At 35.3% G+C, this 14933-nt stretch overlaps 1 protein-coding gene across 4 annotated transcripts in view; it reads left to right on the top strand.

The window, feature by feature from the left end:
* TBC1D5 (TBC1 domain family member 5) overlaps positions 1 to 14933 on the top strand; it is a 537689-nt gene that overhangs the window by 44406 nt on the left and 478350 nt on the right. For 3 of the 4 annotated variants that reach the window (XM_047768932.1, XM_047768961.1, XM_047768941.1), the window contains exon 2: positions 12659 to 12726. The exons of the other annotated variant lie outside the window; for it this stretch is intronic. The gene's annotated coding sequence lies outside the window, so the exon portion shown is untranslated. The remainder of the gene's footprint in view (positions 1 to 12658; positions 12727 to 14933) is intronic. 4 annotated transcript variants of the gene reach the window in all.

Raw genomic sequence — 14933 nt, 5'->3', positions numbered from 1 at the left:
TAAGTCATATAGCCTTTTTAGATTTTTTTATAATTAGGTGAAAATAAGGCATGAACTATCTCCATTTGATTTTCTTGCTAATATTTGCAATTTATTACTGGAGTTAATCCTTAATTGCTGAAAAAGAGTTGTCTGTCACATGGCTACATTATTTTTCTATCATACAACATGTAATAAATTTTAAGGATGCAAATTTAAGGAATAAATGTTGGTTTAAAAGTTTTTTATTATGTAAATTTCAGATGTACAGCATTATAGTTTGACATCTGTGTGCATGTCAAAGTGATTACCAATAAGTCTAGTTGTATAATATATACCAATACCAAAAGTCTAGTTATCTTTTATCCCCATTCAGTTGACCCCCTTCACCTACTGTGCTTACTCCAGCCTCCTTCCCTTCCTGTAAACTGCTAATTTTTTCTCTTTATCTGAGTTTGAGTTTGTTTTTGTTTTATTTTGTTTGCTTTTTTTAAGATTTACATGAGTGAAATCATATAGTATTTGTCTTTTCCCCTATGACTTATTTCCATTAGCACAGTTCCCTTAAGATCTATTCATGTTGTCTCAAATGGCAGGATTCCTTTCTTTTTTTATGGCTGAGGAGTATTCCTGTGTGTATCACATATTTGTTTTTATTATTTTTTAATTAAAAAACTTTTATGGCCTCACCTATAGTGTCTTGAAGTTCCTGGGCCAAGGATTGAACCCAAACCACAGCTATTGCCTATGCTGCAGTTATGACAATGCAGGATCCTTTAACCCACTACACAGGGCCAGCGATCAAACCTGTGTCTCCTCACAGACTCTAGCTGCTGAGTAACTCTGACACCTTTATCCATTCACCTGTTGATGGACATTTAGGTTGTTTTCTTATCCTGGGTATTGTAAATAATGCTGTAGTGAACAGAGGGGTGCATATATCCTTTTGAATTAGTGTTTTTCTTGTTCTTCAGATAATACCCAGAAGTAGAATAACTGGGTTATATCGTAGTATATATGGTAATTTTTTAAGGAACCTCCATATTGTTTTCCATAGTTGCTCCAACAATGTATAGTCCTACCAACATTATGTGAAGGTTTCTCTTTCTCCATATCCTCTCCAACATTTATTTTTTATCTCCTTTTTTGTCTTTTTAGGGCTGCACCTGGGGCATATGGAAGTCCTCAGGTAAGGGGTGGAATCAGAGCTACAGCTGCTGGCCTGTGCCATGGCAACCCTAGACCCAAGCTTCATCTGCAACCTATGATGCTCTTTGTGGCCACGCTGGATCCTTAACCCCACTGAGTGAGGCCAGGGATTGAACCCACATCCTCATAGACACTGTGTCAGGTTCTTAACCTGCTAAGCCACAATGGGAACTCCATTTTTTTATCTTTTGATAATAGCCATTGTAGCAAGTGTGAAGTGGTAATTTATTGTGCTTTTGATGAACATTTCCCTAATAATCAGTTATATTGAGCAACTTTTCATATATCTATCTATTGGCCATCTGTATGTCTTTTTTAGAAAGATATCCTTTTAGAAGCTCTGCTCATTTTTAAGTCAGTTTGTTTTGATCGTTGTGGTTTGAGTTCTTTATATATTTAATTAGAAATAAATTTATCAGAACTATGATTTGGAAATGTCTACTCCCATTTAGTATGTTCCCTTTTCATTTTTTGATAGTTTTCCTTTGCTGTGCAGAAGCTTTTTAGATTCATGTAGTTCAGAGGTTTAAAAGAACACTTACTAGTGGTGTGTGTGTTTGTGTGTAAAGGCAGAGGTGATTTTTTGGTGGATTCTGTGTTTATGGAAAAGAATAGCTGGTTAAACCTAGAAAGTTAATAGAATTAGCTTTCTTTCAGGTGTAAAAATGTGTTCCTTCAACAAAATTATGAGGTTCTGATTTGAGCAGAAGGGTAAGATCCTCTGACTGTCCCCTTTTTAACGGAGAAATATTCATGTGGAGAAATAGTATTTATGTGGAGAAATAGTATAAACATGATGCATTCCTCTCAAGTTTCATTTTATTGGGATATTACATAATAGGAAAGAATTAACACAATTATTTAAAATACTCAATGCCAAAGAAAATTAATGGTTAATTATTAGCAATTTTGGGTTCCTTTCTGAGACCCCCATATATATTAGTTCATTGTCTATTAGGGTATTTATTTGGGGTGTTTGGTGGGAAAGTTTGTGATTCTCTGACTTTGGATATCAGTGGTTTCAGTCATTCGAGTTTCCTTGTCTTAAGCTCAAGTACTTTTTTGACAGATACAGAAGTAAATTGGTAGCCTGTATTTTTCCCAGTTTTAGCCATTTGCAAATGAGTTTTGGCTTTGTGACTTTTTTTTTCTTCCATTTTTGGGTGCCTGGTATCATATGGAGCTCCCCAGCCAGGGATCAGATCTAAGCCGCAGTTGAGACTTAAGCCGCAGACTGTACTGGGCTGGGGATCAAACCTGTGTCCCCGTACTCCCAAGATGCCACCAGTCCCCTTGTGCCACATCAGGAAGTCCGTGTGGCTTATTTTTATGGATGAAATAAAAAATATTTGCAGTTTGCCTTTACTTAAAAATACTTTTAAAGAAAGTGTATTCATTTTTGGTGTTATCTTAAAATTTTGCTTACCACTTTCATGTTTTAAGTAGATATCAAGAAGTACTAGTGAAAGCTTAACATTTTCTGTACATGGATATGTGTATGTATGTAGATAATCATTTTTAAAACTTTACCTTTTTCTCTCCACAAGCAAATGTGATTATGTGTAACTTTAAGTAAAAACTTAAAAGGCACCATGAGATGTTTCATGTTTCTTCTTTATATTGGAATGGATTGGTGTGAGCTGTCAGCATTTTAAATTATACAGCAAAATAGTCCCGTAGCCTGATGTTTGTGTCTGGCTGAAATAATACATTTTAAACAATAAACTTCACTGTAAATTTCCAGCTTAAATCCATTTTTTATTCTGAATTACCAAGTTAAAATATTTTGTCTCTTATCTGCTCAGTCATTAACATTGACTTAGTATAACTGTGGAATAGTTTGGGGAAGAAGTGTCTTAGTTAAGGACCTTGCCCATGTGCTTTTCAAAATGGTTTGAACTTTTGATTCTTTGTAGTTAAGTGTGGATGACAATTTTTGCCTTGCTCAGGCTTTATCTTTACCTGATGAAAAGTTTTAATCCCTCAGCCCAGTTTTGTTCTATTGAAATTCTTTCCTCATAGCCAGAGAGGTAGCACCATATGAATCTTACTCAGATCCAGTAAGCAATTAAATATCTTGCTAAATTGAATTTGGTGGCATGGAATCAAATAGGTTAATACATCATTTCATTTAGTTTATTTGTTATGTATGGCTAATGATTGTCCTTTCAAATTCATGTGATGGGAAAAGATTCTAAGAAGTGGCTGTTGATTAGATTTTGGATATCTTTTTTTTTCCCTTTATATTGTTACATTCAATATACATAGTTTTTCTTGTTTTTTTTTAGTGATTTTTATTTTTTCCATTATAGTTGGTTTACAGTGTTCCGTCAATCTTCTACTATATAGTAAAGTGACCCAGTCACACACACACACACACACACACCACATACATTCTTTTTCTCACCTTATCCTCCATCATGCTCCATCCAATATCACAAGTGACTAGATATTGTTCCCTGTGTTATACAGCAGGATCTCATTGTTTATCCAGTTGAAATGCAATAGTTTGCATCTGTTAACCTCAGACTCCCAGTCCATCCCACTCCCTACCCCTCTCCCTTGGCAACCACAAGTCTGTTCTTCAAGTCCATGAATTTCTTTTCTGTGGAAAGGTTCACTTGCGCCATATATTAGATTCCAGATATAAGTGATATCATATGGTATTTGTTTTTCTTTTTCTTTTTTTTTGTCTTTTGTTGTTGTTGTTGTTGCTATTTCTTGGGCCGCTCCTGCGGCATATGGAGATTCCCAGGCTAGGGGTCGAATCGGAGCTGTAGCCACCGGCCTACGCCAGAGCCACAGCAACGCGGGATCCGAGCTGCGTCTGCAACCTACACCACAGCTCACGGCAACGCCGGATCGTTAACCCACTGAGCAAGGGCAGGGACCGAACCCGCCACCTCATGGTTCCTAGTCGGATTCGTTAACCTCTGCGCCACAATGGGAACTCCTGTTTTTCTTTTTCTGACTTAACCTCACTTAGTATGAGAGTCTCTAGTTGAATCCATGTTGCTGTGAATGGCATTATTTTGTTCTTTTTTGTGGCTGAGTAGTGTAACATTGTGTATTTATGCCACATCTTCTTAATCCATTCATCTGTTAATGGACATTTAGGTTGTTTCCATGTCTTGGCTATTGTGTATAGTTCTGCAGTGAACATACTGGTGCATGTATCTTTTTCAAGGAAAGTTTTGTCTGGATATATGCCCAAGAGTGGGATCTCTGGGTCATATGATAGTCCTATTATTTAGTTTTCTGAGGTACCGCCATACTGTTTTCCATAGTGGTTGTACCAAATGACATTCCCTCCAACAGTGTAGGAGGTTTCCCTTTTCTCCACACCCTCTCTAGCACTGGTTATTTGTTGACTTGTTAATGATGGCAATTCTGACTGGTGTGAGGTGGTACCTCATAGTAGTTTTGATTTGCATTTCTCTAATAATTAGTGATGTTGAACGTTTTTTCACGTGTGTTTTTCTTTGGAGAAATGTCTATTTAGGTCTTTTGCCCATTTTTCAATTGTTTTTTTTTTTTTTTTTTTTTTTTTTGCCACACCCATGGCGTTTGGAAGTTCCCAGACTAGGGGTTGAATCCGAGCTGCAGCTGCTGGCCTGTGCCACAACCACAGCAATGAAGAATCCTAGCCGTGTCTGTGAGCTAAATACAGCTTGTGGCAATGCTGGTTCCTTAACCCACTAAGTGAGGCCAGGGATTGAACCCAGGTCCTCATTGGTACTAGTCAGATTCATTACTGCTGAGCCACAATGAGAACCCAAGAGCAGGGTCTTTTAAATGAACTGCATTTAGAAATTAAAGAATCTGTTATGATTGGATTTAATAGGTAAGGTGTGCTGAAGTGTTATGTAGCTTGCCTCCTGTTGAAAGGGACAGGTAGCAGAATTAGAGTGCTGTTCATGTCAGTGTAATTGAAAATATATTCAGCTTCTGCTAATATATAAGGTTGTGATTTTTTCCCTTACATAAAGTTACACATTAAAAATAACTAATTTAACAAACTGTGGAGAGGTTGGACAGAGTGTTTCTACTGAAATCACTACTTTTTTTCTTTTCTTTTTTTTTTTTTTTAGGGCCGCACTCACCGGCGTATGGACATTCCCAAGCTAGGGGGTCTAATCAGAGCTAGAGCTGCCCATCACAGCCACAACCACGCCAGATCCAAGCCATGTCTGTGACCTACACCACAGCTCACGGCAACGCCGGATCCTCAACTCACTGAGTGAGGCCAGGGATCGAACCTACAACCTCATTGTTCCTAGTTGGGTTCGTTAACCACTGAGCCACCACACTAACTCCCTGAAATCACTAGTTCTTGAAATTTGGTCTCTAATAATAACTTTATTTACCAAGTCGACTTGTTTCTATTTTGTTTATTTAGAGTAAATCCTGCTTGAGTTCTTAGGTTTGTTTTTGTTTTAATGATAGAAAATGCTGGTCTGGAATTGTGTCCTGGATGTGGCCTCTACACTGATGAGTTACCCATGTGTTTGCCTGTATCTTTACTATCTGTTTGTTTTTTTTTTTTTGCTATTTAGGGCCACACCCGAGGTATATGGAGGTTCTCAGGCTAGGGGTCAAATTGGAGCTGTAACTGCCACCTACAACCACAGCAACAGCAACACGGGATCCAAGCCGCATCTGTATCTATGACCTACACCACAGCTCACAGCAATGCTGGCTCCTACCCATTGAGTGAGGCCAGGATTTGAACCTTCATCCTCATGGATCTTAGTTGGGTTCATTAACTGCTTTACTATCTGTTTATTCTTGGATCTTGGATTGTCCATCTGCATCTTCAATTAGTATGGAATTTTCAACCATCATCTATTTGAATGTTATCTCTGTTCTCTTCTTTGTTACATTCTTTCCTAATTTCTAAATTCCTAAAATCTATTTGCAATTTGGATTGTTGTCACTCAAAGCGTGGTCCTTAGAACAGTGCTGGTCTACAAACTGATTGTATTGGTATGTTATGAGTCAAGACAAATTCACAGTAAACATTTAGAAGCTTTTAATAGCAACTTGATAATATATCTAAGCACATGATTTTTTAAAAAGAAATTCACTTTTACACGGCAGAAATTATCACAACATTGTAAAACAACTAATACTGCGATAAGACTTTAAGAATAAAAAAAAGAAAAAAATTACAGCAAATCATTAAAAAATGAAATTCACTGTTAGTATTACTTTAGAATTTTTTTCTGCAGTAGATCAGCCATTTAAAGAATGGTTCTTCCATCACTGATAGTTTCAGAACTATTTTGTTAGACCCTCTTATTCTATTCATTGCATCTCTTAGCTTCTCAACATATTTTATTTTCTTTCTCTTTCTGAATGCGTTTTAGATAGATTTTTAAAGTTTTGCTTTTCATTTACTAATTTTTTCTCTGTATTGATTCTACTGTTTAACTTTTCTGCTGAATTAAAGTTTTTACCTGTGTTTTTTATGTCTTGAGGTTTTATTTATAAAAGCACATATATTGTTTCTATTATTTGAAACATCCTTATTGTATAACCTCTCCAATAATTGAAATATTTGTAGTCTAATTCTGCCATCTCTTGTTTGTGTTGGCCTTCTATCATTGTTTGGTATCCTTATATGTTTTGTGATTTAAACAAATTTTTTTTTTTTTTTTTTTTGAGTAGAGTTTTTTTTTTAAGTTGTTGGTGCTTTGAAGTCTGGATTGAAGTTGCTTTCTTCCACTGAGAATTTAGCTATGCTTCCCCCAGCTGACTGGGGGTACTAAATTTGAGAGCACTTTAATTATGTCTTCACATGAAACTTATTCAATCATATAGGTAATGTGAATTTATTCTGAGAACCTTTGTGAAGGTTCTACTTTGTGGTTACGGTGTCAAGAAAATTGATAAAAACCTTCTCGAAGTGGCAAAATTATAGAGCTAGAACACAGACTAGTGGTTGCCAGGGGTTAGGTAAAGTGAGGGCTAGGCCTGGCTATGTATAAAGAGCTCCTTTTCTGTGATCATGAGCTGGTAGCCCTTTGGAATAAAAGTTTATGTAGGTGTTTCGTTTTAACAGACTCTAAGAAGTTTATCTCAGTTGTAGCCATAAAGATATAAGCTCAGTTTCAAAATTTTCAGGCACATACTCTTAGGATGAAAGCTGATTTTTGGGGTTTGCTATTTTACTTTCATTTTGTTTATAGCTTATGTGGATACTGTACTTTTTTGCTTCAACAATTCATTAACACAGTTTTTTCCACTAACTTAAAAAATTTCTATCAACACAGTTTTTCCCACTAAGTTAAAAAAATTTATATCTAATAGTATCAAGGTATCTGGTCTACTGTACTGCTGGAAATGAGTGTCCCCATCTATCTACAATATAGTCGTATGAAGTATGTTGCTATTGTTTCTTCTCTCTCTTTTTTTTTTTTTTTCTTTTTTGCTTTTTAGTGCTACACCCGTGGCCTATGGAAGTTCCCAGGCTAGGGGATGAATCTGAGCTACAGCTGTCAGCCTACATTCAGTCACAGCAACATGGGATCTGAGTCTCGTCTGTGACCTACACCACAGCTCTTGGTAACGCCGGGTCCTTAACCCACTGAGCGAAGCCAAGGGTTTGATCCCTTGTCCTCATGGATACTAGTCAGGTTCATTACCCTTGAGCCACAACAGGAACGCCTGCTTCTCACTCTTGTATTTTTGTTATTATAATAACTGTTTTCTTTATCTTTTTGGTCTGTCAGACTTCTTGTATAGACCCATCATCACGATCTATATCCAGTTACATTTTCTAATCTTGTTTCCTACTATTCTTTTGCTAATGATGTTGATATTGTGGTTTATTAAAGACATCATGTCTTATAGCTGCCATTCTTTTATTCATGTCATTCTATCTTGTTTAAATGCTGTTTATTCTTTTGACTCTAACTACTCCTTCTAACACTGTTGACATTTGGGCAGAGTAATCATTTTCGTTAGGGGTTCATCTTGTGCATTATAGGGTGTTAGCAGCTTCCCTGGCCTCTACCCACTTGATGCAAATAGTACCTCCCGTTTCTAACAAAAGTATTTGCAGATGTTGCGAAATGTCCTTTGAGGGACAATATCTCCCATGGTTGTGAACCACTGTTCTAGCTCTATCTGGATTAGGTCTCAGTTGAAGAGCCTTCTTTGATTATCCCTGTATGTGGCTTTTACCTTCAGGATTTTCGGTAGTACATATTGTCTCAGTTGTAAACTTATCCCTTATTTCATTTGGTTGTGAATTTCTCTCTCTCCCTCCCCACCTTCTCTCTCTCTCTCCTCTCTCTCTCTCTCTTTCTCTCTCTCTCTGTGTGTGTGGTGTGTATCTGTCTGTATGTCTTATTTACCCAAGTTCTAGTGGTGGTAGGGGACCATTTTACTTTATTTTTGCTTGCTGTTTTGGTCAACCTCATACACTTGTTAGTAGTTTTAAATATATCAATTTCTTATTTTTTTTCTAATTTTTTTCATTTTTTATATGGTAGTAATCGGGGTTTAGTAAATTTAGTCACTCTGGAACATGTGGAGAACTTTGAGGCATTCTAAATTGAGACTTTACTAATGGTAATGATGAGACTTGCAAAATAATAGAATTAATACTGATGTAATAGTGTATATTCTCAGTAAATAACTGGAAAATTCAAGACAATGCAAGATAGTTATAAAGACTAGTTATAACAAAGATGTAATTTCTGTTAGATCCATTGTATAAGTAACCAGAAAAATGTGCAGTAGAGTAAAATTAAAAAATTAGACTGAGAAATATAGAAAGTTGAAGGATTTGTAGAAGCATGAAGTACAGGTGATTAGTTCTACAAAATGAGATGAGCAAAGTAATCAATATGTCAGGTAAATTGTTAGGAATGATGGATGTAGCATCTGGTTAGGAGTGACTTGTGTAGAACTGACAAATGTGATATGTGAATGTTAGTAAGTTGAAAACAAGTTGGGCATAGAGAGGTTAGCTGCTTACTACCAAATCAAGAGAAACATGTATATTTTGCCCCAGTAGGGAAAGATACAGCTCAGTTATGGATTTCCCTCCACCTTTTTTGTTTATTTTCAGAAAATTCCAGGCAACAAAATAGAGCTTTATAAGGTGCTTTTCCTCATCTAGGCCAAAATTTTCATGAAAAATACTAAGTATAATACATGTTCAGTGTAGAAAAATTAAAAATAATGAAAGATAATGGGGAAAATGAAAGTTAGTTCTCAAAGCCTAAAGCACTATTACTATTTAGCTTAATTCTGTTCTCTTGATTTTTTTTTTTGTCTTTTTGGGGCCACATATGTGGCATATGGAAATTCCCAGGCTAGGGGTCAAATCAGAGCTGCAGCTGCTCGCCTACCTACATCACAGCCACAGCAACGAGGAATCTGAGTTGTATCTGTGACCTATACCACAGCTCACAGCAATGCCAAATCCTTAACCCACTGAGCAAGGCCAGGAATCAAACCCGTGTCATCATGGATACTGTCGGATTCATTACCACTGAGACATGATGGGAACTCCCTCTTCTCTTTATTTTTATATGGTCTCAGTCTGTCTCTAGATAGAAATGTAAAATGTACCTCTCTCTATATATAAATATATACTGTGTATGTATGTATGTTTGCATGTATGTATATTTATTTAAAATAGGAATTATTTTATATGAAATGTTTTATAGCCTGTCCTTTTTCATGTAATATTATGAACATTTTTCCAAATCAGTAAAATTTTTTGAAGTGATATTTAGTATCTACATAGCATTTGGAGATTATCCCTAAATTTATTTAACCATTTACTTATTGTTCAACTTTAGATTTTCATTCATTTGTGTATATATGTACACATACATATGCACATACACACATGAACATATAGATATAATTTGCAATGAACCTCTCTATTGAAACATTTTGAGTACATTTTCCATTTTCTTTGAAGACTTATTACCTTCACTGTAATTTTCCTCTTTTAATTTGCCCTGTAGAATTCATTATCATTGTGTTCTTAGTTAAAAAGATCCCCAGTTTTATAGGCTGGCATTATTACCAAATTTGGAGACTATATTTCCTATCTTCACAAGTGATTAGGTATGACCAGTGGACTAGGTTGTGGTTTATAAGCTGTAAGCTGAAATACATGAGTTAGAGGAGTGTGGGATGTGCCTTTCTGTCCCTTTCCTTTTCTCTGCTGTTTGCAACTGTGGGTGTATTAGCTGGAGTTCCCAGAGCCTTCTGGGGTATAAGGTGACTTGTAATAGAACAGTGTATGGTAGAGCAAAATGATGGAAGGAACTTAGATCTCTGATTTTTGTAGCTGCCACCTCAGCCTTTCATTGTCTACTTCTAGACATTTACATGGGAGAGATTCACTCCCTCCTTTTTTTTCCTACTTTTGTCTATAATTCATTATATTATTATTATTTTAAAAATTTTGGTAGTTCCTGCTTTGGCACAGAGAGTTAAGCATCTGACTGCAGTGGCATGGGTAGCTATGGAAGTGTGGGTTTGATCCCTGGCCTGGTGCAGTGGGTTAAAGGATCCCACGTTGGTGCAACTGTGGTGTAGGTTGCAGCTGCAGCTTGGATTCAATCCCTAGCCTGGGAACTTCCATGTGTGGCTTCATTACTGCCATAAAAAGGGGGAGGGTGCTTGGGAAGTATATGATGCTAGCTGATAAGGATACCATTGTTTGATGCTCTGTGTAATCATGTGATAGGTCCAATATAAGGGATCACACATTGTGTCATAATAGACTTCAGATCCACGTTGAAAACCAAACTCTACTTTGAGACTGGAAAGAGATTAATTTGTACTGAAAGGAAAATGCCTGATACTAAATTATGGAGCTCTCTGATGATATTGCTGAATTTTGATCTCAATTGATTTTAATAATTACTGCAAACATTATTTCAGAAAACATAGCTTTTAGGCAAAAAAAAAAATCACTGACTATTGATTATATATTGCAGTGTATCAGAATAATCTCTTCAAGCCCTATGAATTTGTAATATTATTAGATATTTAGACATACTTAGCTCATAAATGTGACTTAATGATCTCATCAACTATTGGAAGAATTTTGGCAAATTAAGATTTTTTTATAGCTATAGACTTTTTGGGTATTGATTCTAAGACAGTGATTTATAATTTTAGTGAAAGAAGTAAAGGCTACACATTTAAAAATTCATAAACAATTTTTTGAGGAGTTTGGGTTTATAGAAAAATTGGGTGGGCAGAAAGTACAGAGGGTTTCCATATACCTATTCTCCAATGCATACCCATTTTTATCCAGAGTGTACCACTGCGTATAGTGTTACACATACAAGAAGACTTTATATTCTTGAACCAATATGTATTATTTTATCATAGGAAGACCACGGAGCATTGAAAGTCATTTTACTCTAATCCAGAGTTTCCCACCCTCAGCCCTATTAATATTTTAGGCCAGGTCAGTCATTGTTTTGGAGGACTGTTCTGTGCCTTGCAAGGTGTTTAGCAGCATCCCTGATCTCTACCCACTTAGATGCTGATAGTACTCCCTAGTTGTGACAATCAGAAATGGCTCCAGACACTGCCAAATATCTCTTGGGAAGCAGATCACCCCCAGTTGGAAACCATTGCTCTAACCAATTTATGATGCTTTAGGATTTGCTGTATTTTTAAGGATGGGCTCAAATTTAAGGAGTCAGTAGTTCAGTGATCCTTCACATGGAGGTTGTACAGGCAAAGTTAGACTCTTCCTGCCACTTGGTGACCACAGGAAGTATACTGACTCTTACTGAGCCTCATGTTCCTTGACTGTGGAATGAATAAAATATTATCTAAATTGTTTTGAGAGTTCATTGAGGTAAGTTACAAAAAATACTTTAATTTTAATTTACCTCTCTTCAAATATTGTGCTGTATTGTTTGGACTTACTGAAAGTGTCAAAAACTCATTACAAAATTTTTATTTCTGTGGGAAAGGCTATCACAGTTTGGGATATACTGTTTATGGATTTCAGAAATACTATACTGTGGGTGGATAAACTTTAAGTAAATGTTAAATGAAGACTGATGTATGAGGTCAGTTGTATTTTGACCCTTTGTGGTGCTCTAATTAGATTGTCACCACATTCAAATTGTAATAGTTAAGTAATCTCATATGTTCTTTCAAGGACTTTGAGCTTCTCAAATTGTCCATAACATTAGATGTCAGCCGATCATTTGTCCTTCAAAGTTTTTGTCTTCACATCTGAAATCCTGCCAACTGTAACAGCTTGTGTGTCAGCTCCAATTGAGGAAGCTGGCCTTTGTCAGCTTGTACTATGTCCACTGAAGACTTGTAAAAACTTGACCAAATTTATAACTAATAATGTCCACTTCCCATGGCTACTTTCTAGAATTATAAAGCAGTGTTCACTAGTGAATAAAATGCTGTCTGTAATAGTTATTCTTTTGTTATTCTTATTGTTCTACCCCTGCAGAAAATTAAATTTCCAGAGACTTGGTGAAGATAGGGAAACTATCAGAAAGACTATAGCACTATTGTACTGTAAGTATTGCCTTGAAAAAGAACTGTAAATTAAGAATATTTTAAGGATCCAGTTGTTTGGGGGAAAATATGTTAGGCAAAGATATTATATGTAAAATATAGAGGAGGATATATTATAATCATGTTAATAATTTATAAGAACTAATCCTATGCAGTTTTTAAAAAATTGAAAATGTGTTCTTATATACTGAGATGAGAATTTTACCAATAGCATTGAAAAATATTTCTAATTCTAACAAGGATTGGTCTAGTTTATGTACATTTGCTTATTTAAAACTATCAGAATCCAGAAAATCATTGTAGTTTTGTAGGTTTGTGATTTGTTTGGGTGACTTATTGTTTAGGTTATTTTGCAGAATTATTTATTTGCTGATTTATTTATGTATTTCATTATTTATTTATTTGATTATTTAGTAAATTATTTATCTGATGAATTATTAATACATCTTCATGACATGCTTTAAATTATTTATAACTTAATTTTGAGTTTATTGCTTTTAGACGCTGCATTGTTACTGACTAGTTTTGATTTTTTTTTTCTTTGTGGTTCTTTAAAATTAAAGTATTAGCTCTAAGGCAAAGTATATTCATTGCTATGCCCAGCGATTTTTTTTTTTTAGGTAATTTATGATAGTGATAAAATTTCAGTTATGTTTTGTTTAGCTCTAATTTTACCTGTTTAGGGTTACTGGTGATAGAATATGTGTGTTGTATGCATACTTATTGTAGAGTCACTTACAAATTAATGATGTAGCCTGTAGTGTGTAAACTGAGATTGAACATGTAAACCTCAGTCCACATTATCCTTGGTGTCTCTAAAGGGCAGGTCTGTATTTCTTACTTGCTTTAGAATAGATAATGGAGTCTTATTCTATTTTAGTGGCAAAGCTATTTTACTACTGGAATATTTTTAGGAAAGTTTAGAGAAATGAAGTCTAACTTAAATGTGGCTCTCTGAGATGTAAATTTACCTGATGTAACCTTTGTTTTTTTTAAATCCTCATTATATGTGCATTTGGAAAACAGCATGATGTTTATGTGGATTTTTATATCAGTCTTAGTGACAGATTTATTTTATACCATATCTCTTATGGAAATTTTCATATGAGCTAAAAATGGACAAAGGTCTTTATAAAAGCAAGCTATAGTTTCTCTGACTTTAATAATTCTCTTATGTAGAGTTTCCATATTTAATCAAATAAGGTGTTTCTTCTTAGTTCTGACTCTTTCATAAGGTAGCACAAGTTATTAGGGCTCTCTCTTTGAATGGGTTTAATGAATATGTTAAAGTAGTTGTTTGGGTAAAAGAGCATCATGTACACAAATAGTCCTTATCATGTGTTTGCTTACAGTGAATTACTATGTACTTTAGAGTTTTAGCATTTCAAAGAAAAGCAGTATTGTAAATTTCAAGTCAGGTTGCTATTGAAATATAGTGAAAATGACCTCTGTAGACAGGTTTCACTATAGAATTGTAGATTATGCATATGTAAACCCAAGTTTATTATTTTGAAGTATTGAACATACCAATGTTTAATTGGAATATTGCTTTGATATCTTCATATGCTTGCCTTAAAAGAAGCAGTTTTATTTGGTTTATATACATGGATTTAAAAATGTATGTATTGTATATATTTGTGACTCTTCTGCTCTGTAGATGAATAGCCACAGATATTGTTAGATATAGAATTCTCTTTTAAAAAGTACTTTAGGATGTACATGTGGACTTCTTTCGCAGAATAAAAGCTACCTTCTCCAGTGTTGAATAAGATCTAATATGCTAGTTATATAATATATTCAACCCACATTGTTAACATGTTTCTTTGGAGTCCTAGCTGTGTCATCCAAGTGATCTTAACTGCAAGGTACACATGTGTGCACTCACGCATACACATGTGTGAAATTGTCACCTGAATAGGACCTGTTTTTGGATAGAGACATTGATAGAGATTGTCATAATAACAGTTAGCATTTACTGAGTACTTACTACGTGCAGGCACAGTGCTTATATCTGTTACATGGATTATTTGTTCCTCTTCACAGTGAATAAGTACAGTTATTTTCATTCTAAGAGTGAGGAAACAGAGACTTAGAGATGTTAAGTAACTTGCTCATTGCCATTCAGGTGGCAGTAGATGATAACGCTGGGATTGGAACTCTCCTAGTCTGATTCCCAAGGGTTTTAACCCGTCACAGTTTTGTATGTG

This window comes from Phacochoerus africanus, chromosome 1 (genome assembly GCF_016906955.1).
Source record: "Phacochoerus africanus isolate WHEZ1 chromosome 1, ROS_Pafr_v1, whole genome shotgun sequence".
In the NCBI taxonomy this organism is placed as follows: Eukaryota; Metazoa; Chordata; class Mammalia; order Artiodactyla; family Suidae; genus Phacochoerus; species Phacochoerus africanus.
The sequence above is the reverse complement of the archived record's forward strand: the minus strand, read 5'-3'. Positions and strand labels throughout refer to the sequence as shown.